Source organism: Octopus sinensis, linkage group LG1, assembly GCF_006345805.1.
Source record: "Octopus sinensis linkage group LG1, ASM634580v1, whole genome shotgun sequence".
NCBI classification, from domain to species: domain Eukaryota; kingdom Metazoa; phylum Mollusca; class Cephalopoda; order Octopoda; family Octopodidae; genus Octopus; species Octopus sinensis.
The window spans coordinates 192,759,600-192,781,557 of NC_042997.1; the positions used below are offsets into that span (position 1 = coordinate 192,759,600).

General features: G+C 36.0%; 1 protein-coding gene and 1 long non-coding RNA gene across 3 annotated transcripts in view; one reads left to right on the top strand and one right to left on the bottom strand.

Annotated features, from left to right (window-relative positions):
• LOC115209769 (GATA zinc finger domain-containing protein 7) overlaps positions 1 to 21,958 on the top strand; it is a 162,560-nt gene that overhangs the window by 34,727 nt on the left and 105,875 nt on the right. The gene's annotated exons all lie outside the window — the stretch shown is intronic.
• Positions 21,137 to 21,958, bottom strand: part of LOC118765635 — a 24,557-nt gene continuing 23,735 nt past the window's right edge. The window contains exon 3 of the long non-coding RNA XR_005001501.1: positions 21,137 to 21,356. This is a non-coding gene — a long non-coding RNA (uncharacterized LOC118765635). The remainder of the gene's footprint in view (positions 21,357 to 21,958) is intronic.

Sequence of the window (21,958 nt, forward strand, 5' to 3'; positions counted from 1 at the left end):
GCATTGGTCGGCTCGAGGCTATAGTAGAAGACACTTGCCCAAGGTGCCATGCAGTGGGACTGAACCCGGAGCCATGTGGTTGGTAAGCAAGCTACTTACCATACAGCCACTCCTGTGCCTGTAAAATCATAAAAATTTTATTAAAAACTCTGAATTATAAAAAGCTACATGAATTAAGTTATGCATTTATAGCTATGCATATGTGATTCTGTGTGTGTTTACATATATATAAATATAAACATTCAGTTACTATGTTAAATAATTAGATATTGCGAAGAGCACACAATCTATAAAAGCTTTTGTTATATATATTCTCTGGTACCCATAATAGAACAAACAACACTACTATGTAAAAGATGTATTTATGATTGAAGCAGAGATAGAATTTTACATGTTGATGTTATTTTTATATGGCAATAAATATTTCTCTTTATTTATCATATCAAGTTATATTGTGTATCAGCATTTAGTGATACACAACATAGATTACAGCTTGTGCTGTTTTGGAGAATTTTTTTAAAGCACTTTACTCTGACAAAGAACAGTTTTCTCAAAACAGTCTGCTACTTAGAATAAATTGAGGTCTAAACTATCTGATACAGTTCTTTTTTATTATTTTTTTTTCTGTATAGGCGCAGGAGTGGCTGTGTGGTAAGTAGCTTGCTTACCAACCACATGGTTCTGGGTTCAGTCCCACTGCGTGACACCTTGAGCAAGTGTCTTCTACTATAGCCTCGGGCCGACCAAAGCCTTGTGAGTGGATTTGGTAGACAGAAACTGAAAGAAGCCTGTCGTATATATGTATATATATGTATGTATATATATATATATATATATATATATATATATATATGTGTGTGTGTGTCTGTGTTTGTTCCCCCAATATTGCTTGAAAACTGATGTTGATGTGTTTACGTCCCTGTAACTTAGTGGTTCGGCCAAAGAGACCAATAGAATAAGTACTAGGCTTACAAAGAATAAGTCCTGTGGTTGATTTGCTCGACTAAAGGAGGTGCTACAGCATGGCCGCAGTCAAATGACTGAAACAAGTAAAAGAGAGTAAAAGAAAAGAGAGTATGCATGTGTTAGAGGAAGAAGGACAGTGCACATGACCTTCTTACAATATCTCCATGCTTAATAGAAAAAAGGGAGGAACTCATGAAGTATCTTCACACCAGAATTCTGGTTTGAATGCTTGCAGCAGAGTGGACTCTGCTGAAATCACCCAAGGACCAAAAGGTGGTGTTAAACTGGTCACTGGATTTGGTTGACCACCCAAGAAAAAATGCTTGGAAAAACATAGTCAGGCCAATATTAACTTGCTCAGAAATGGAAACAACATTTGGCCATAGAAAACCTGTCTCAACAAATTCCATCTGACCCATGTAAGCATGAAGAAGTGGACATTAAATGATGGTGATGATGAAATGGATGGAGATGTATCATAGTTCAGATGTTAACTATTAAGAAAGATGAAGTTAATAGTCCTCAAATGTTAAAATCCAGTTGTATAAATCACTGTAAATAGCACTGGCTTGAAGTTACTGTGCATAATAGCAATATGTGGTTTAGAGTTTGGTGAACTGGAGTGAAATATTTTATGATTGTGTGTGTGTGTCCCTCTCTCTCTTTCTTTCTCTATCTATCTATGTGTGTATATGTATGTGTATGTATATATATATGTGTGCATATATATATAGGCATACTTCGGCTTAAGTCATTTTGATTGAAGTCATTCTCCATTATGTGTCAGTTTTCAAAAATAATATATGGGAAAATAAAGACCAAGTTAAGTCATTTTACTCGGCTTTTCGTCTGTCCGCCTCAAATATTGGAATTGCAAAAATCATTAGAAAACCATTAAAAGCACATAAAATCATGTTACTGTACAATAAATAAGAATAAAAGCATATAAAATCATGTTAAAATACATACAGTAAATGTTAAGATACACACCGTAAAGTTGTGTAGGTTAGTGAACAAAATCATGAAATCAGCTGTGTTGTCTTATTTATCGCTCTTTCAGAGCTCATATTGCACTAGTTTCAGTATCTACCATTAGGCATTATTCTGACTCGAGATTCCTGCAATTGTTTTGAATTCAGGTTTGTTTATGTCTGTTTATTGGCTACTTTCATAAATAAAGCATCTGCGATGTACGGTAAACACCGCTAAATTGTATCTGTAAATTTAGATTGCTTTTATTTTTTCTACTGAACTGTATTAAAAAATAAAAATTATTTGTTTGTAAGCTTAAAATAGGTTTTTATTAACCATGTATTATTGAAAATGCTTTCATAAACTACAGAACTGGGAATGGTTATTATCAGCTTAGCCTTGAGACAAGTTAATTCGACTTAAGTCGTGTCTCCTGGAAACAATTAATGACATAGCAAGAGGTATGCCTGGCTCCCGTGCTGGTGGCAGGTAAAAAGCACTATCTGAACGTGATTGTTGTCAGGCCCGCCTTACTGGCTCCTGTGCCGGTGGCATGTAAAAAGCACCCACTACACTCTCGGAGTGGTTGGCATTAGGAAGGGCATCCAGCTATAGAAACTCTGGCAGGCCAGATTGGAGCCTGGTGCAGCCGCTAGCTCTCCAGACTTCAGTCAAACCATCCAACCCATGCCAGCATGGAAAACATGATGATCATATATATATATATATATATATATATATATATCTGTGTAGCTATCTATCCCTGTCTCCATCTCTTTATTCCTTCTTCAATAATTTCATCTTGAAGTGACCAATATTCTTTTAATTGTCCACTCTGTTACCTTGATAACTGCTTCTTTTCTATACTCTTGTAAGAAGTAAATTTTAGAGTATTCAGTATATATAGTAAGCACACACAAACACATACATATACACACACTGTTTCTTTCTCTCTCACACACATACCTACAAACAAACAAAACACATCAGCAATATGAGTGAATAAATTTTAGGAATTTAGAATTTAAAACAAAACCAAGATAAAAATGTGAAGATTCTCCGACAGATACCCATTCTGGTTCCTCTTCTGTCATCACTCTATCTTTTGTTCGTTTATCATTCATGTCACCCTGAGCAAATGAACACATCTTAAAATAGTGAGGATGCTTAATCTTATAAGGCACAAGACTACCCAACTAGTGTGTAACTAATGAATTTTTAATTAACTTTACAGGGTTAATAATTCATCTTGTAGATATATCTAAGAGAAGCATGAATTACAGTGGTAATCCAGTAGAACCTACTGTGTTATAAGGTAGACTATCAAGGGAACTTCTAAATCGGACATAGGCAGCCTTCTTTGAGAAATGGGTCATCATCAAGCAGGCCTCACTACAAAAAGATTTCAAGGTAGATTTTTATTAGGAAAGTCTTCCCTTAACCCTCTCACATTCAAATTTCTCTGTAAAAATGTAGTACTTATTTATTCATGTTGTTTTGAATTAATCATGTACTATCTTCGTAGCTTCAAGATTTCAGTGATATAATTGGTCTACTCTTAAAATGTCATTGTAGGGTAGGTGTGAGAAGTCAAATCTGGTCAGTTTGAATATTCGGGCCAGATATGGCCAGTTTGAATGTTAAAGCATTTAATCACATATTATCATCTTTAAAAAAAGAGTGATCACATCAGGCAGTGTAGTCCTAGATATAAAAATACATGCAAAAGATAAAAAAAAACAGGTGGTTACTGTTGGAACACCTTTGATCTTAGTTTGCTGAATCAAGACAGATCTTTGAAGGTGAACAATACAGTTCTTGGCAAGCCAGTCTACCTTCAATTGTATAGTTTCAAACCATTATCTACTCCAACTGATAAAGATATTCTGTAGCATTAAATAGAAAAAATAAGATATATTATAGATAACTTTACCAGAAGAAAAAAAAACTGAAATGTTTTTCAAAGAGACTCCATACTGATATTCACCATCAACCATACCTTCACTATCATTCATCACTCACCACATTTACTTCTAGCCCCACCTCGAACCATCTGTCCTTCCCCTCCCAGACTTTTAGGAAATTACTCATCTGTTCATTCTCCCATGATTCATTGTCTGTATTCTCCCTTATACTCACCTATTTGTACCCTGAGAGGATGCTCTGGCACCCTGTCACCACCATCTCTATCTTCCTTCCAGATACTCTCACCCACACTCACATAATACAGGGTGGCCATGTATCTCCTTTATAGCAAGATCTCTGTGCTTTTCTTTATATCATACTTTAACCATCAATACCTGGCACTTCTCCCCTCTCTCAGATATACTCTTACTCATTTGAGAGGTCTTCTTTTTCTTTTCTTTGTGTTTCAAATTACTTGGCAACCTCAGTAGTCATCATCATCATTGTCTTGACCATGGTCGAGACAATGGAATTTACCATGCTTCGCCAGACTTCACGGTCCATCATAGCATTACGGAGGTCCTGTTGTTGGATGCCTGTATCCCTGGAGATTACATCAGGGTAGGAGAGTGTGCGCCCTCTGGTATCATCCAACCAAAATGCAAATATATGGGAAACTACCACCTGTGTCATCTCTTGAGAAAGGTAGGAGAGTCAAGTTTGCTGGACATTGTTGTAGAGCTGAAAACGAGGTAATTTCTACTCTTCTCCTCTGGAAGCCATCTACTCGCAATACCAGAGGGCGCACATTACCTCAATAGTGGTAGTGTCACATAAAAAGAAAAAAAGCACTCAGTACACACTGTAAAGGGGTTGGTACTAGAAAGGGTGTCCAACCATAGAAACTATACTAAAGTTAACATCGGGGCCCATTGCAACTCTATGGTTCATCAGAGCTTGTCAACTTGTCTTCAGCCCATGCCAGCATGGAATATGGACTTTAAATGGTGATGATTGAAATGTTTGTCATGAAATATGAACAGACAACTTAGTAAGCAGCATTTCTGTATTGTCTCAAAAGCTATTTTATCTCTACATGAAGTGCAAATAAAGCTAATTGGTCATGGCATCATTTGAATAATTCGGAAATATTATCTAATGCGCTACACAACAATTAAAGGATGAAGATAGTGCCAATAAGCTGTGCCATTAAGCTAGGATTGGATTAGTTCAGCAGTTTGCCTAGGGACACACTGCAGCAAAACTCATATAATATGAATTTTCTGCTCTTTTGTTGAATGGTGCTCAACTGTTATGATGTATGTTTGTTTTTGCTTTTGAAATAATGCCGGCTGCAGCCAATGATGTTCCTTGTTAAAGGAGAAATTATATTCTTGCTAATCTGGATCAGTGGTTCTTAACTAGGGTCCATATAACATTTTGGAGAGTCCACCTAAGCAAAATTGTAAATGGGGAACACACAGTAGTATATTAACCCTTTTGTTACTGTACTTATTTTGAGATGCTCTGTGTTTCTTTCAATTACTTTAAATATAACAAAGAATTTAGTAAAATAACTTAGTTATCATTAAGCTGGTGTTAGGAACATAAATTGCAACTAAGGTTTGGTGGAAGATTTGAATTAAAAACTTATGAAAACAAGACATTTGTACTCAGAGACAGAACCGGTTTCAACCAGCTTGGTAACGAAAGGGTTAAGGGTTCATGAACAAGTTTTCATTTAGATGTGTTTATTGCAAGAAACAGCTGGGGTTCTCTCTCTAATGTTTTACATATTCCAACAAGTTAATGTGTGAGTAACAAAATAAGAATTTCGAAAGAAGTACCTGTAACACTAGTTTTTAAACTTCGAATGGCTATGGATGTGTCCACCAAATATAATAGTAATCAAAGGTGTCAAGAGAAAAGCTTTATATTTGTGTATGGATTTTCCATCAAGTGATCTAATTTTGAATTCCATGTTTTTTTATTCTTTTACATGTTTCAGGCCTAAAACTGTGGCCATGCTGAAGCGCCGCCATATTAATCCCCCCACCCCACCTTTTTTTTTCTCACTTTCATAAATATTGATTGAGAAAGCATACAATTACAGTTGCCACTATGAAATGATATATAATAATGTCTAGAGTGATGATGGCTCATACATATAGAAAGAACTTTGACATTATTATCAGCTTGGCCTTTCAGGTTAATGATAATGTAACCTAGTTTTGGTGTTGAAGCAGTGAATTTTATAGTGTAAAGTAAAATAAAAGAATAGTCCAACAAATTGGACTACTTAACATATTTATTTAATGCAGGTAACATTAAAAGCCAATTAAAATTAATTGTGCAATGAGGAAAAGACTTTAGCTCCATGACTAACATTATTTTAACCCTTTTTTGTGTAGCACAAGAGAAAAAATGGTTTCTAAATTTTAACTGAAGTTTGATCCATTGAATCTTACAGGATACAGGGCAACTTCACTTGTACTGGTCTCATGATAAAATGCATCCAGTACACTCTGTAAAGCGGCAGCAAATGAACAGAGAGAATATAAAATTAAGAGGACCCTTTAGTCTTGTCAAAGATATAATTACTATAGTGCTGGTACTTTGGTAAAATGCTCCCAGTTTCTTTCTGTAAATAGGTCGGTGATGGAAAAGGCATTCAGCTGTAAAATCCCTGCCAAAAATTTAACTTACAAACACAGCTTAATCTTTTGATCTGTCTAGGAGGGCAGTAATTCCAAATTATGAATTGTCTGAGACTGTGATAACCCATCTAGTCCATGCCAGCATGAAAAGCTGATGTAAAATGATGATGATCATTATCATCAGCATCAGTTTTTGGAAATGGCTTATTTCCTGTATTTACACAGACTGTAGTAAATATTTTTATGGAGTATTTTCTTTATTCTTTTACAAAAACAAGAATTTAAAAAAAAATTTAAGTATGTGCAGGCATGGCTGTGAGGTAAGAAGCCTGCTACCCAACTGCATGGTTCTAGGTTCATTCCCACTGTGTGACACCTTGGGCATCTTCTACTATAGATTTGGGTTGACCATAGGCTTGTGAGTGGATTTGGTATACAGAAACTAGCATTACACATCCAGTGGAGCTTGTTCACTCCATCTCTGTTTAGACTTTGCACATCATCTAGACATAATTGTTTCACTACCATGCATTCCATTAAGAAAATTAACCATGTGTAGACAATATTTTCTCACTCTACCCATATTTTTTAATAGTATGTCATAATTAATGCTACTCTCCCAAATGCTCAGTTAGTGTATATCTATATATATATATATATATATATAAGCATTAAATGTCTACTTTTGCATGCTTTGCATGGGTCAGTCAGTTTGTTGAGGCAGATTTTCTATGGTAGGATGCCCTTCCTGTCACTAACCCTCACTTCTTTCCAAGCAAGCTAAGATTTTCTCTAGGCCAGACATGTTTTTCATAGAAGACTGGGGTCGAACAATCTTAATGGTATGATAAAAATATTGATTTATGACCATCACATGATGTCTAGACAAGGGTGCTTACACACACACATTAGCTTCTTTCAATTTTCATTCACTCACAAGGCTTTGGTCAACCAAGATCCATTATGAAAAATGCTTTCCTCAGGTACCACTCAGTAGGACTGAACCCAAGGCTACACAGTTGGGAAAGAAGTTTCTTAACCACACAGCCACTCATGCACCTATAAGTTTGTGATCGATGTTTTACAGAAACAAATATTAGTTCACTCATACTCGACAAAGCTTTTTCAATTATTTCTTATCTGGTAAGTGTAAGCAATTGACTACCTGTGAAATGAGGCATACTAAATGATGCTGTTAAAATATGGACTGGACTGGCAATAGCTTGGTTCAGTTTAAATTTCTAAACCATACAGAAAAGCTATTCTCTTTACCATATCAGAAAATTACTTTCCAAACTAGGAATAATTTACACAGCTGAATAATTCTGCATGGTTGATCAATAAATACATTGACACCTTCAGTTAACTGAATGACAGTAGTTGACCAATACCTTTGGATACTACTATATGTTTATATGACACACCAGTAACCGACTAAATGTTCTAACGCTGCAGTGATAATGACAAGTGCAGCTGACTTCTATTCATAACGTGTACCACTATTTGTGGTATGACACAACATCATTATCTGATAAACTCTCTTACGGGACAAAGTCAATGTTGAACTAGTTGCTGCACTTTGTAAATGTTTCATCATTATGTAATCTTTACTTCTTTTCAGGAAATTCAAATTTTGTAAATTTAATGAAACGAGCTTCATGTTTCATTTATTATTTTTTTTTTTTGCGTTTTTTTTTCTCCTGGTTAATGTTTGTGACTCATGCCATCCTCTCTTGTGAAGAAGATAGTCGAAGTATGTATTCCTCATATTTACGCAAAGAATCAATAGAGTAGCATTTTCATCCATAAAACATGAGTCATCCAAATCTGCTTGTTATGTTTTAATAGAATGCATTAGATATTCATGACTGATTGCATTGAGAAGTGCTGAATTTAGATCCACAACTTGTGTTATAAGTTGATATTTATTATTGAAAAATAGCCATGCAACTCTCTTGTAAGGTCTTGGTATTTACTGTATTCTAATGAATAGTTTTATTAGTCTTCCTTATATGTAGTGTATGAGTTATTTTGAAGTGTATGATGGAGTTCAGAATAATTGATCAAGTTTTGTTACTAATATAGTATTACTAATGCACACACACACACACAAAATAGTATCATTTATTCTGACAATCTCTCGTATTAGTCAGTTTCGCTTTCTTCTATTCTCCACGATGTCCCACAGCTATTAGAGTTTGTCAAAATGTTTTTTTTTAAGATAACATAAATTCATAATTCATGTCTGTCATTAAGCCAATTGACTATTTGTCATGTTTCAAATAACTGGCCTTTAATCAACTTGACTAAACTACTTCCTCAGTTAACTAACCTAATACTGACTCAAATATATTTCAATCCAATGGTTTAGTTATTAACTCTTTAGTGTTTAACTGACCATATCTGGCCCAAATATGCCTCTTGTTCTAAGTTCAAACTGATCAGGTCTAGCCTCTCAAACTTACCCTATAATCTCATTTTAGAAATAGACAATAACATCATCAAAATCTCATCAAATACATGACTTATTCAAAACAATATGAATAAGTAAGTTTTACACTTGGCAGAATAATTTGAACACGAAAGGGTTAAACTTAGACTACCACATTATTTAACTTCATATATTTCATTCCAGGGTGTCTGGAATTAAATGGTATAATCTCCATCATGAATTTACTTGATTATCTTATAACTATGTTTATGCATTATTTTCAAGCTATTTTAGATACCCTATTTGATATAAATCAACCAATGAATCTTGCTAGATTTTATCAAGAGAATTACCAAAATAGATCCTTTGTGATTTCAACATCATCAACAACCATCATAATCATCATCATCATCATCTTTTCCATTTTCATTAAACTACTTTAAAAATAATTAATAAAATAATCAAATCATATTTGTTGAAGAAAAATAGTTTTTGAAATCGTGTCTTCACCATTTTGTCTCTAAATAACTTCCAATGCGGTGACTGGTCAGAAATAAATTAGTATCTTGCAGCATTTCAACATTGCCAAGTTCAAGCACCATTTGGATTTAGTTTAATGTTTATCTCTCTACAATCAATAAAATAGTACCAGTAATTTCATTGGGATCAATGTAGATCAGCTATACCCCCAACTAAACCAAATAACTTAGCTACACACTACCTTCATCTAGTCTTATCCAATGTGTCCATCCTTTTATCAACTCTCATTTCCCTTTCTGTTTCCCAGTGTTTCCAATGACACACTTTCTAGAGCTATCACCATCTGGAAATTTCTCTACATTCATACTTTTTCCTGCAAACATTGACTTGAAGAAATTCAAGGCAAGCATTTTCCACTTAGACTTCACCCATGTGGAAGAACCTCCAAAGAACACAGCTGATGCTCTGCTTCCTCTAAAAAAAAAAATGCCAGTTTTTGTTGTTTTTTTTAACATGTTTATAACTGGATTTTCAAAATTTTAAACTGATTTTAAAATATAGATATTTTACAGAAATATTTTGATGGTTCGATACCCTTCCTAATATAAATCACTTCACAGAGTGTACTGGGCGCTTTTTACCTGGCACCAGCTATAGCCAGATTACCAAGTAACTCGCAAGATAAAACCCTTCATAGGAGGTGCGTGTAGTATCAAGGGAGATGATACTACATGCATATATATATATATATATATATATATACCGGAGTAAACACATAAATGTGAAACAAGGTGGAAAAAAGAGTACTCAAATACCAGTGGTAGAGTAATATGCTTTATTTTAAGCAGCAGAAAATTCAACAAAATCTGTTACTCTGAGTTTCTCGTTGCCGTTCATCAGACAGTTTTTGCTAGAATGGAACATGTTCCATTCTAGCAAAAACTGTCTGATGAACGGCAACGAGAAACTCAGAGTAACAGATTTTGTTGAATTTTCTGCTGCTTAAAATAAAGTATATATATATATATACATATACACGACGGGCTTCTACCAAATCCACTCACAAGACTTTGGTTGGCCCGAAGCCATCATAGAAGACATTTGCCCAAGGTGCCATGCTGCAGGAATGAACCTGGAACCATGTGGTTGGTAAGCAAGCTACTTATCACACAACCACTCCTGTGCCATGTCATTAAAATAACCTTTTGTATGTATCAAACTTCCTGTTGTTAAAATTCAAAATTTCATACATATATGTAGACATTGTTAAATCCTTTTATCTCTTTAGTGATAGACAAATAAAATCAGACTTCCTGGTCTGATCTGTAGACTACTAATTATTCTAAGAATTTTCATATATAGATTTTTTTTTCCTATAAACATTTCCTATAATTTCTTTGAATGAGAGATCCATTTTGATTAACTTTTAATCATCTTTCTTGATTGTGTTTTCTTGTATCTATATCTCTAGATTATATTTTCTTTTTCCTGTATTTTATCTTTAGTTGCTTCATTTCTACATATTGTCATACTTTGGCCAAATCTGGATTAAGACACTTTTCTTTTCCAGCATGGAATTTCAACTTTGGTACTCTTTTTTTTTTTTTTTTTTTTACCAGTCTGATCATGAATTATAATTGTCTTCATATAAATATTATTTTAACTGCTCTAATCTTTGTTCAGAGGTTCAAATCTTCTACTGGTATTCGGTTACTGTTTGAGTTGAATAATTTATTCTATATTGTCTGCCTTTTTAGCCATGGAGGTTACTCTTTTTGCTTTGCAGGCTACAAGGTGATCCCACCAGTGCTGGTGCTATGAAAAAATAAAGCACTCTATACACTTTGTAAGTGACTGATAAATGAAATTAGTTTGTGATAGCTTGAAAGGGCTCTTTAGTTTTTCTGAAGGAAAGACAGCTTCTGTAGCACTGGTGTCATGAGAAAATACAGCCAGTACACTCTCTAAAGTGATTGGTGTTAGGAAGAGCACCAAGCCATAAAAACCATGCCAAAGTTGAGACATTGGGGCAGCAATATTTGGTCTTCTAATTTGTCAGTTCATATCAATATGTCCAGCCCATGTCTGCATGAAAAACAAACAAAATGGTGATGTCTGAGCTCTAGAATAGCTATCAAACCATTTGTAAACATTGCCTTCTCCAGACCTTCATTCTGCCTATTGGATTTATTTCTTACTCACTTAATACCACAAATCCAGAGCTAAGCTGTAGCCCATCAAAAACCTGGGTGAGGTTTTGAAAATATTTACAAATGCTTTTTGTAGATGCATGATTTTTATTGTAACATTTAAGTTCTATAGTTTTCTCGTGACATGAAACTGGAATTTCATCACATCATTTCTTTGGTAGTTTTCTACTTTGAATAAATTTTATCTTTACAGAAAAGCATAGTCAGAAAACAACCTGGTTAGTGACCTTTTTGAAGACAAAGTGTTCTGATCTTTTTACACAACAAAAGCCAGGTTCACTAAATAATAATGATGATGATAATAATAATAATAATATAAATGTTAGTATTTAAAATTAAGTAAAAAATGAAAATGTCTTCATAATCAAGAAAAAGATATATTTTTTAAAAGATTGGCTTTTTCTCTTTCTATCACAAAAATAGCATGCGAACTGATTAGCCCAATTGTTCTGTTTATATTAAAGAGACGGAATAGTTGTATTGTTAATGTGACTCAATAGATAGTTGTCATTTACATTGTACTTCTTTTAGTCAGGTACACACAATTCAGGCAGTATTAAATTACAACAGCTATCTGTTAATCATACTTAATGTATATACACTGTTAATAGGCCTGATACTGCAGTATCTGTCTTGAGATAGCATTTCTTATGGAAATAAAGTATCTTATTCAACAACATAACACCTAGCTCTGAGAATCAAACTCACAACCTCACAATTGTAACCCTGATGCTCTAACCTCACTGAATCATGTGCTTTCTTTAGAGCAAATTCAAAAGTTTATAGCCTAAAATATATTTTAGGTTGTAAATAATTCAACCTACAGAATGTTTAGTAGTAACTATATCATGTTACTTTATGTATCCTGGTTTTGAAATAAACTATGTCTTTCTGTAAGAGATAGCAGTCGAGCAAATCAACCCCAGGACTTATTCTTTGTGAGTCTAGTACTTATTCTATCGGTCTCTTTTGCCAAACCTCTAAGTTAGGCGGACATAAACACACCAGCATTGGTTGTCAAGTGATGTTGGGAGGACAAACACAGACAAACATATACACACATACATACATATATATACACACTCACACACACACACACACACACACATATATATATATATACATACATACATACATACATACATACATACATACATATATATATATATATATATATGGCGACTAAAAATTTAAGGCAATTGCGCTAAAAATACTATAATTATAAATATAAATTGAAAGTGTAAGGTAACCAGAAAAGAGTCCATTCAAGCCCATCTCTACAATCGTTTCAAAGGATGCTGCTTCACATTGTTAATGTACTATCCATTAAGGAAATCCAAAGGCAACACCTTTTCATCAGGAGAAAACTTACAAAGGCTTCACATTTCTGGTTGTTACAGTGTTCAAATTTTTTGCCACCTTTATTATGCATTAATTTATTCCTTATATATTTTCTTTCATTCGACTTCACTCGTATTACCCTTCTAGGTTTTTTATCACCTTTTATGTGTGTATATGTGTATATTTTATACTGTTGGGTTTTACCATTGAGTGTCCTGTTGTTTTAGTATATATTTATATTTGATTTTTTATAATTTGGGAATCATATAAAGTTGTTTTGACCAATAGGAGCATTTATTCATTGTACCTTTCAATTTATTTCTCCTTTCGCCTCGGTCTCACCTGAGCACTTCCAGCTGCAGTCCTATCTTTATATTTATTCTTCAGTTTAATGAAATTATAGAATTGTCTTCTGATATATATATATATATATATATATATATATATATATCATCATCATCATCGTTTAACATCTGCTTTCCATGCTAGCATGGGTTGGACGATTTTGACTGAGGGCTGGTGAACCAGATGGCTGCACCAGGCTCCAATCTTGATTTGACAGAGTTTCCAGCTGTAGAAACTCTGCCGAAATCGTCCAGCCTATGCTAGCATGGAAAGCGGATGTTAAACGATGATGATGATATATATATATATATATATATATATATATACGTACCTTTTACTTGTTTCAGTCATTAGACTGTGGCCATGCTGGGGCACCACCTTGAACAATTTTCAGTCGAATGTATCAACCCCAGCACTTACTTTTTTTTTTTAAAGCCTGGCGCTTATTCTAGGGATCTATTTTACTGAATCACTGTTACAAGGACGTAAGCACACCAGAACTGGTTGTCAATCAGTGGATGGGACAAACACAGATACAATGACACACACATAGGTGTGTGTGTATATATGTATATATATATCATCATTACCATCATTGTTTAACATTTGCCTTCCATACTGATATAGGCTGGACAGTTTGACAGGAGCCTGCACCAGACTTCTGTGTCTTTTTTGGCAGGGTTTTTACAGTTGGATGCCCTTCCTAACACCAACCACCCAGTGAGTGGACTGAGTGCATTTTACATGGCACAAGCACAGGTGAGGTCAGTTTTGGCAAGGTTTTTACAGCTGGATGCCCGTCCAAACATCAACCACTTTACAATGTGGGCTGGATGCTTTTTACATGGCATCAGCACATAAAAATAATATATATATATATACAGACACACATATACGCAACAGGCTTCTTTCAGTTTCTGTCTACCAAATCACCTTACATGACTTTGGTTGGCCCGAGGATATAGCAGAAGACACTTGCCCAAAGTGCCACACAGCAGGACTGAACCCAGAACCATGTAGTCAGGAAGCAAGCCTCTTACCACACAGTCATACCTGTGCTTATGTATATGTGTATAAGCTTTCAGTTTCTGTCTACCAGATCCACCCACAAGGTTTTGGTCAGCCCACTGCTATTATAGGAGACACTTCCTATAGTAACCATGCAGCGATACGATACATAAGATACATATAAACACATACACACAAGGAGCTTTGTCATAAAACTAGCACTAGGATATCAGGGTCCCAAGCAGTAAAATATTTCAAGGAGGCCTTAATCTGTTGATTGGGAAGCAAGTTAAACATATACTGCTAAGAATATGAGCTGAAGTTTATTTACACAACGTTATATAGAAGTAACGTTATATAGAAGAAACATTGTGTACACCATTATTTATTTATATATATGTAGGGTCAGGCTTGGCTGTGTGGTTAAGAAGCTTGCTTCCCAGCCACGTGGTTTCAGGTTTAGTCCCACTGCGTGGCACCTTGAGCAAGTGCCCTCTGCTGTAGCCTCGGGCCAACTGAAACCTTGTGACTGAATTTTGTAGGTGGAAGTTACCGTCGTGTGTATAAGTGCTTGTGCCTCCTAATTGATGTCTGCATGTGTGTATATATATATATATATATATATATATATATATATATCATCATCATCATCGTTTAACGTCCGTTCTCCATGCTAGCATGGGTTGGATGGTTCGACCGGGGATCTGGGAAGCCAGAAGGCTGCACCAGGCTCCGGTCTTATCTGGCAATGTTTCTACAGCTGGATGCCCTTCCTAACGCCAACCACTCCGTGAGTGTAGTGGGTGCTTTTTACATGCCACCTGCACTGGTGCCAGGCGAGGCTGGCATCGGCCACGGTCGGATTGGTGCATTTTACGTGCCACCGGCCCGGAAGCCAGTTGAGGCAGCACTGGCTTCGGCCACGATTCGGATGGTGCTTTTTACGTGCCACCGACACGGAAGCCAGTTGAGGCAGCACTGGCTTCGGCCACGATTCGGATGGTGCTTTTTACGTGCCACCGACACGGAAGCCAGTTGAGGCGGCACTGGCATCGGCTACGATTCGGATAGTGCTTTTACGTATCTCCAGTCCAGGGGTCCTGGCATCTGTCGGGTGCCAGTCATAGGATTGGTTCAATTTCGATTCCGATTTCACTTGCCCCAACAGGTCTTCGCAAGCAAAGGGGGGTTGGCATAGGTGCCTGTCGTCGGATGAGGTTCGATATCGACTTCGCTTGCCTCAACAGGTCTTTGTGTGTCCAAGGGAGGAAAGGCATGCATAAGTGGGCTGGGCTCACTTGTCCTGCCTGGTCTTCTCACAGCATATTTCCAAAGGTCTCGGTCGCTGGTCATTTCCTCAGTGAGACCTAAAGTTCGAAGGTCGTGCTTCACCACCTCGTCCCAGGTTTTCCTGGGTCTACCTCTTCCACGGGTTTATATATATATAAAGTATGGAGGTTTAGTTCACAGGTGATCTAAATGATTGGTACGCTAGGTAAGTGCTGTAATAGATTACTAGGGCTCCAAGGAGCTATTGTAGATTTCCGATGCAGCAGATATATAATTGTTAAAGAGGACAACAAACATTAAGGCAAAGCAAACATCTCAAGTCATCTACATTATTTTTATTGGAAAAAATTCAACAACTGAATTTTTTCCAATAATAATAATAATGTAGATGACTTGAGATATTTGCATTGCCTTAACGTTTGTTGTCCTCTTTAACAATTATATATATATATATATATATATATATATATATAGTGTAGGTATCAGTTAGAGGGGTTTAATACCTTTAAGGAATAATTAAATCCAAAGTTTATAGGGGACCATTCTACAAGGTAAAAAATGATTATAAGAGGGATCAGGTATAGAAGCAATATTGGGGATAAGTGACATCGGATGAGGTAGTAAAGCATGCCCTTCAAATGTTGAGTTCTATTTTTCTTGTTTGCATCACCAAACCTCTGTGTGTGTGTGTGTAGGAGCGTGGTTTAGTGGTTAGGGGTATTTGGCTCTTAGCAGTGTGTTGTGTCCTTGAGCAAGACACTTTATTTCACATTATCACAGTCCACTCAGCTTGCAAAAATGAGTTGTAATTTTTTTTTTCAAAGGACAGTTTTGTCACATTGTGCTTTGTCATATGTCTGTGGAGTGTTCAGCCACTTGCGCGTTGATTTCACAAGCAGGCTGTTCTGTTGACCAGATAATGGAATATCTGTCATCATAACCAAGTGCCTTCTCTATATGTTCTCTTTGTGAACACGATACATATAAGAATACATGTTGTTTATTATATGTATGATTACACTAATGTCAATGTATTAGACACTTAAACAATGTTACAGTTTTAGTAATGACTAATAAGTCTAATCAGATATTGATCTACCCCAGGTCAGGTCCTGATTGAGCTGACCTATACTCAGTCATTCTAGGCATGACCATCCTGCCTTTTATGACATGCATTATCCAATATGTCCCGCCTTTCTCTTTCACTTTATTTATTTATTTGGATTTGAAAATCTACACAGTAGGATGTGAATTTGAAGAAGTTTTGCTGGTGAACATTACCTAAAGACTTTATCATTGGACCAATCAGTATTTTCAAATACAGCATTAGCTTTTATACTAAGGATCAGCTCTAATCCTTTCATCCAGCCCACAATTTCCTTTCATCCCATCTGCTGACTTAATTGATGTTGCACACAAAAACACACTTTTGTGCCACTTATATGGCATCTTGGGCAAGAGTCTTCTACTATAGCCCCAGGCTGACCAAAGCCTTATGAGTGCATTTGGTTGGCAGAACCTGAAAGAAGCCCCCACCCCCATTATATGTTTGTGTGGTGTGGAGGAGGTATTTGTGCCTTCTCATTTTGATATTATATGGTAGTTGTAAATGAATGTCACCGTCATGCAAGCAGTGTCGTTTATTTCCATTATTCTGTGAAAGCATGTCTTGTTCATCATCATCATCATCATAATCATCATCGTTTAACATCTGCTTTCCATGCTAGCATGGGTTGGACGATTTGACTGAGGTCTGGCGAACCAGATGGTTGTACCAGATTCCAATCTGATTTGGCAGAGTTTCTACAGCTGGATGCCCTTCCTAACGCCAACCACTCTGAGAGTGTAGGTATGGGGAAATGTTATGTTACTGGGAAACAGGTGAGTGTTGGTGACAAGAAGGGCATCTGTTCATAGAAAATCTACCTCAATAAACTCTGTCTGATGCATTTGAACATGGAAAAGTAGATGTTAAAATGATGATGAAATGAATGTTGAAATGAATTTTTCTTTAACAACCAATACAATTCAGTATTGAAAAAAAGCCTAAGTTTTGCAGAGCCCTTAAAAGAATCAGTGTTTCATATTAATGGAAGAACAGCAAAAATGAAAATCCATTCACTTAAATAAAAAATAAAAAAAGTTTGTGCTGGTGTGAGACTAAACATTTAAATGACTTCACTTTCCTAAATAAATATAAAAGTGGCTTACAACATATATGTTGTCTTAATCATAGTTTGCATGAAAAATCAATCCTAAAAAGTTAAGGAGTGACTAAATATATTTACTTGTCCATTGAGGAAAACATTTAAATTGGCTCATCACATTTACACTTACTAAAAGTGTTTTAACACTTCATTTTATGCTGTATCATACATGGCACATACTGCTCTTTAGGTTGTTAAATGTGTGACAATTCCTTTACAAATGTGTGACAATTCCTTCACAAATGTGTGACAGGTGGCATTTTGTTTGTTTGTTGTTCACTGACTTTATAATGTGCGTTCAATTTGTATTATACAACCTTTGTATGAACTGTTGCTCTCTCTTTACTCTATTACTTGTTTCACTCATTTGACTGTGGCCTTGTTGGAGCACCGCTTTTAGTCGAGCAAATCGACTGCAGGACTTATTCTTTGTAAGCCTAGTACTTATTCTATCAGTCTCTTTTGCTGAACTGCTAAGTTACGGGGACATAAACACACCACCATCGGTTGTCAAGCAATGGTGGGGGACAAACACAGACACACAAACATACACACATACATATATATACATATATACGACGGGCTTCTTCCAGTTTCCGTCTACCAAATCCATTCACAAGGCTTTGGTCGGCCCGAGGCTATAGTAGAAGACACTTGCCCAAGGTGCCACGCAGTGGGAATGAACCCGGTACCATGTGATTGGTAAGCAAGCTACTTACCACACAGCCACTCCTGCGCTTCTTTCAGGTTCTGCCAACCAAATCCACTCATAAGGCTTTGGTCAGCCTGGGGCTATAGTAGAAGACACTTGCTGTTTAATTTTTTTTTTTTTTTTGAATAGAAGACGAAGTTCACTTTTCAACCATATGGTTTTGAGTTCAGTCCCCCTCTGCAGTGCATGGGTTGAGTATCTTTCACAATCGCCCTGAATCAACCCAAAACTTTGTGAATGGATTTGGTAGATGAAAACTGAAAGAACCCCTTTGTATGTTTGCAATGTATGTATGCATGCATGTTTGTTTACATTTGTACTTCCCTGAAAATTGGTCAGTTATGGACATTGGCATTGCTACCATTTTCCTTGCCAGTGAGCCATCTGCTGGCTTTGTACCTTTGAAGAGTGTACGAAGAAAACAAATGAAAAGAAGACGTATATGGCACAGAGATTATTCTCTGTTACGTCTCAGTTGTATAATTTGTATTGTTGACTTCATAGCTAAGGATTTGATGAAAACTGGTCTATATATTTATAAAAAGGATTCAGAGTAGAAAAGCAGTGGCATTCCTCCACATAGATACAGAAACACACACACACACACACACCTAACAAGACTTATGACATTATGCTTACTCACATGTGACTATTGATATTCCCAGACTTGTATACACAAACATATATGTGTATGCATATAAGTGTGTGTGTGTATTACACACACACAAGTGCTAAATTGACAACAGTAATATTATACCATAGTTACTCCAATGTTTTGCATTTTTTGTGCCTCTTTTATATAATTCCATATACATGACAGTGAAAGCTTTGCAACATAAATCAACCTTTACACACCTCCAGCCATGATAAATAACTTCAACCACTTTCCCTGTCGTTTTAAAGAAAATTGAGAAGCAAATTCTCCATTTTTTTTTCTCTCTCCCAAATTTGCTCAAAATCTCACTCTCAGCCTAAAAGCTACAGTTTTCAACAATGTTTTTCAGATTTCATTGAAAATGTAAAAGCATTACTAATCTTTCAAAATCCATTTGACTGCATTATCTAGGAAACTCCAACAGATCTTTAACTAAAAGCTGTTGATCTGCAGCCAAATGGCATGCTAAAAGACTAGTACGAAAGGGAAAACTTGACTGACTTTCTTAAATACATCATCATCATTATCACTATTTTTCGCCTGTTTTCCTTATTGGCATGGGTAGGATTGTTTGCTAGGATTCAATTGGTTAAGAGATTACATCTTTTTCCAGTACCTGATTCTGGTATGGTTTCTACAGCTGGAAGCCTTTCTTTATAAGCAGCCACATTACAAAGTTCACTGGGTGCATTTTTTATGGCATTTGTACAAATAGTCTTGCTGACAATAAAGCACCTGCCTTGCCATCACCAAGACAAAAAGCCCTCTCAGGCCCTGCATTGTTGCAACTTGAATTGATTACCAATCACTTACAGGGAGTATTGGGTGCGTTTTTTGTGACTCCAGCACATAATCCCAGATGAAATATATGTCTTCAAAATCCATTACTTAGAGATTGATTTCAGCATTTGATACTGCCCAGTTTACTGTATTTTAAAGTATTTAAGGAACCTTTGTGTATAAGGAACCCCCTAAATTTTGTGGCTTAAAATTTGAAAAAAATGATTTTGTAAGTATTATCTGTGTACAAGAAACTCCCATATTTTTTTAACCTAATTTTTGACAAAAAAGGATTCCTTATACATGTTAAAATACAGCATATACAGAAGAAATAAGAACAAAAAAACCCTTTTCAAACATGATGTATATTAAGTATCTTTAAATGTCAATGTTAAGTGATAACCACTTGATTACAGGATCTAAAATAATTTGAATCAAAATTTGACAATATTTAAGACACCCCTCTTGTCACACATTACCACTATTGCTGTGAAAAAGGAAAGAATTTCATAGTCCTTCTTGGTTGATAGTACATGTTTACTGTAAGTACACTTGTAGCACATTTACTCATTCTTTTTTTCTTCTATTGTTGATTAGATAGCATACAGCTTAGACCTTATTCCTCTCTTTCTCTGTCACACACACACATAAAAATGTATTTTAAATGTTATAATGCACTGGGTCTATATTCCACATGAACTGCAAATGACAGCTGTCTTTCCTTGGCGTTTGGGTGGGCTTTTCCCACCAGGCTGCTAGGCTACCAAATTATTAGATAAACTAGTGAATGTGTTCAAAACTTTAGTTTGTACAGCATTTACCTGGCAAACCTTTGTCAGTAGCAATCCTGCCAGTTACATTTATATTTTTCGTGCTGAACACCACAATTTAATCCAAGCTGATATCTAACTGAAACAAGGTTTCCTAGTGACATTAAATATTGAAACTAAAACATGTACGTTTTGAATGACTTTAAATAACACCAATTGTAACTGTTATTTATTTATTTTCTCTTATCATGTTGTTCTGTTGATGTTGTTATAATTCTAGTATTGTGCTATTATCGTGGAGGTGCAATGGCCCAGTGGTTAGGGCAGCGAACTCTCGGTCGGAGTATCGCAGTTTCAGTTCCCAGACCGGGCATCGTGTGTGTTTATTGAGCAAAAACACCTAAAGCTCCACGAGGCTCTGGCTGGGGGTGGTGGCGACCCCTGTTGAACTCTTTCACCCCAACTTTCTCTCACTCTTTCTTCCTGTTTCTTGAGTAACGCTGCGATGGACTGGCGTCCCATCAAGCTGGGGGGGAATACATATGCCACAGAACCGGGAAACCAGGCCCATGAACCTGGCTAGGCTTGAAAAGGGCACATAAAAAAAATTGTGCTATTATCGGTATTCTAATTCATTTACATGCAAGTAAGTATTGGTTAGTGACAGGACGGGTATTCAGCTGTAAAAGAATATTTCAATATATTTATCTAACCTATGCTAGCATGGAAAAATAGGGATAAAGACAAATGAACAAAACTCATTACTCTTTTACTTGTTTCAGTCATTTGACTGTGGCCATGCTGGAGCACCGCCTTTAGTCAAGCAAATTGACCCCAGGACTTATTTTTTGTAAGCCTAGTACTTTTTCTCTTGGTCTCTTTTGCTGAACTGCTAAGTTACAGTGACGTAAACACACCAGCATCGGTTGTCAGGCGATATTGTGGGGGACAAACACAGACACACAAACATATACACACACACACACACACATTATATATATATATATATATACGACGGGCTTCTTTCAGTTTCCCTCTACCATATCCACACACAAGGCTTTGGTCAGCCCGAGGCTATAGTAAAAGACACTTGCCCAAGGTACCATGCAGCTTTTTTTAATGTAATTAATCAATATTATGATGTTTAGAAATGCTTGATCTTTATATTGGTTTCAGTGGAATTTGAACTCAGAATCTAAGGAGGTTATCTTTTATATTATTACCACTGG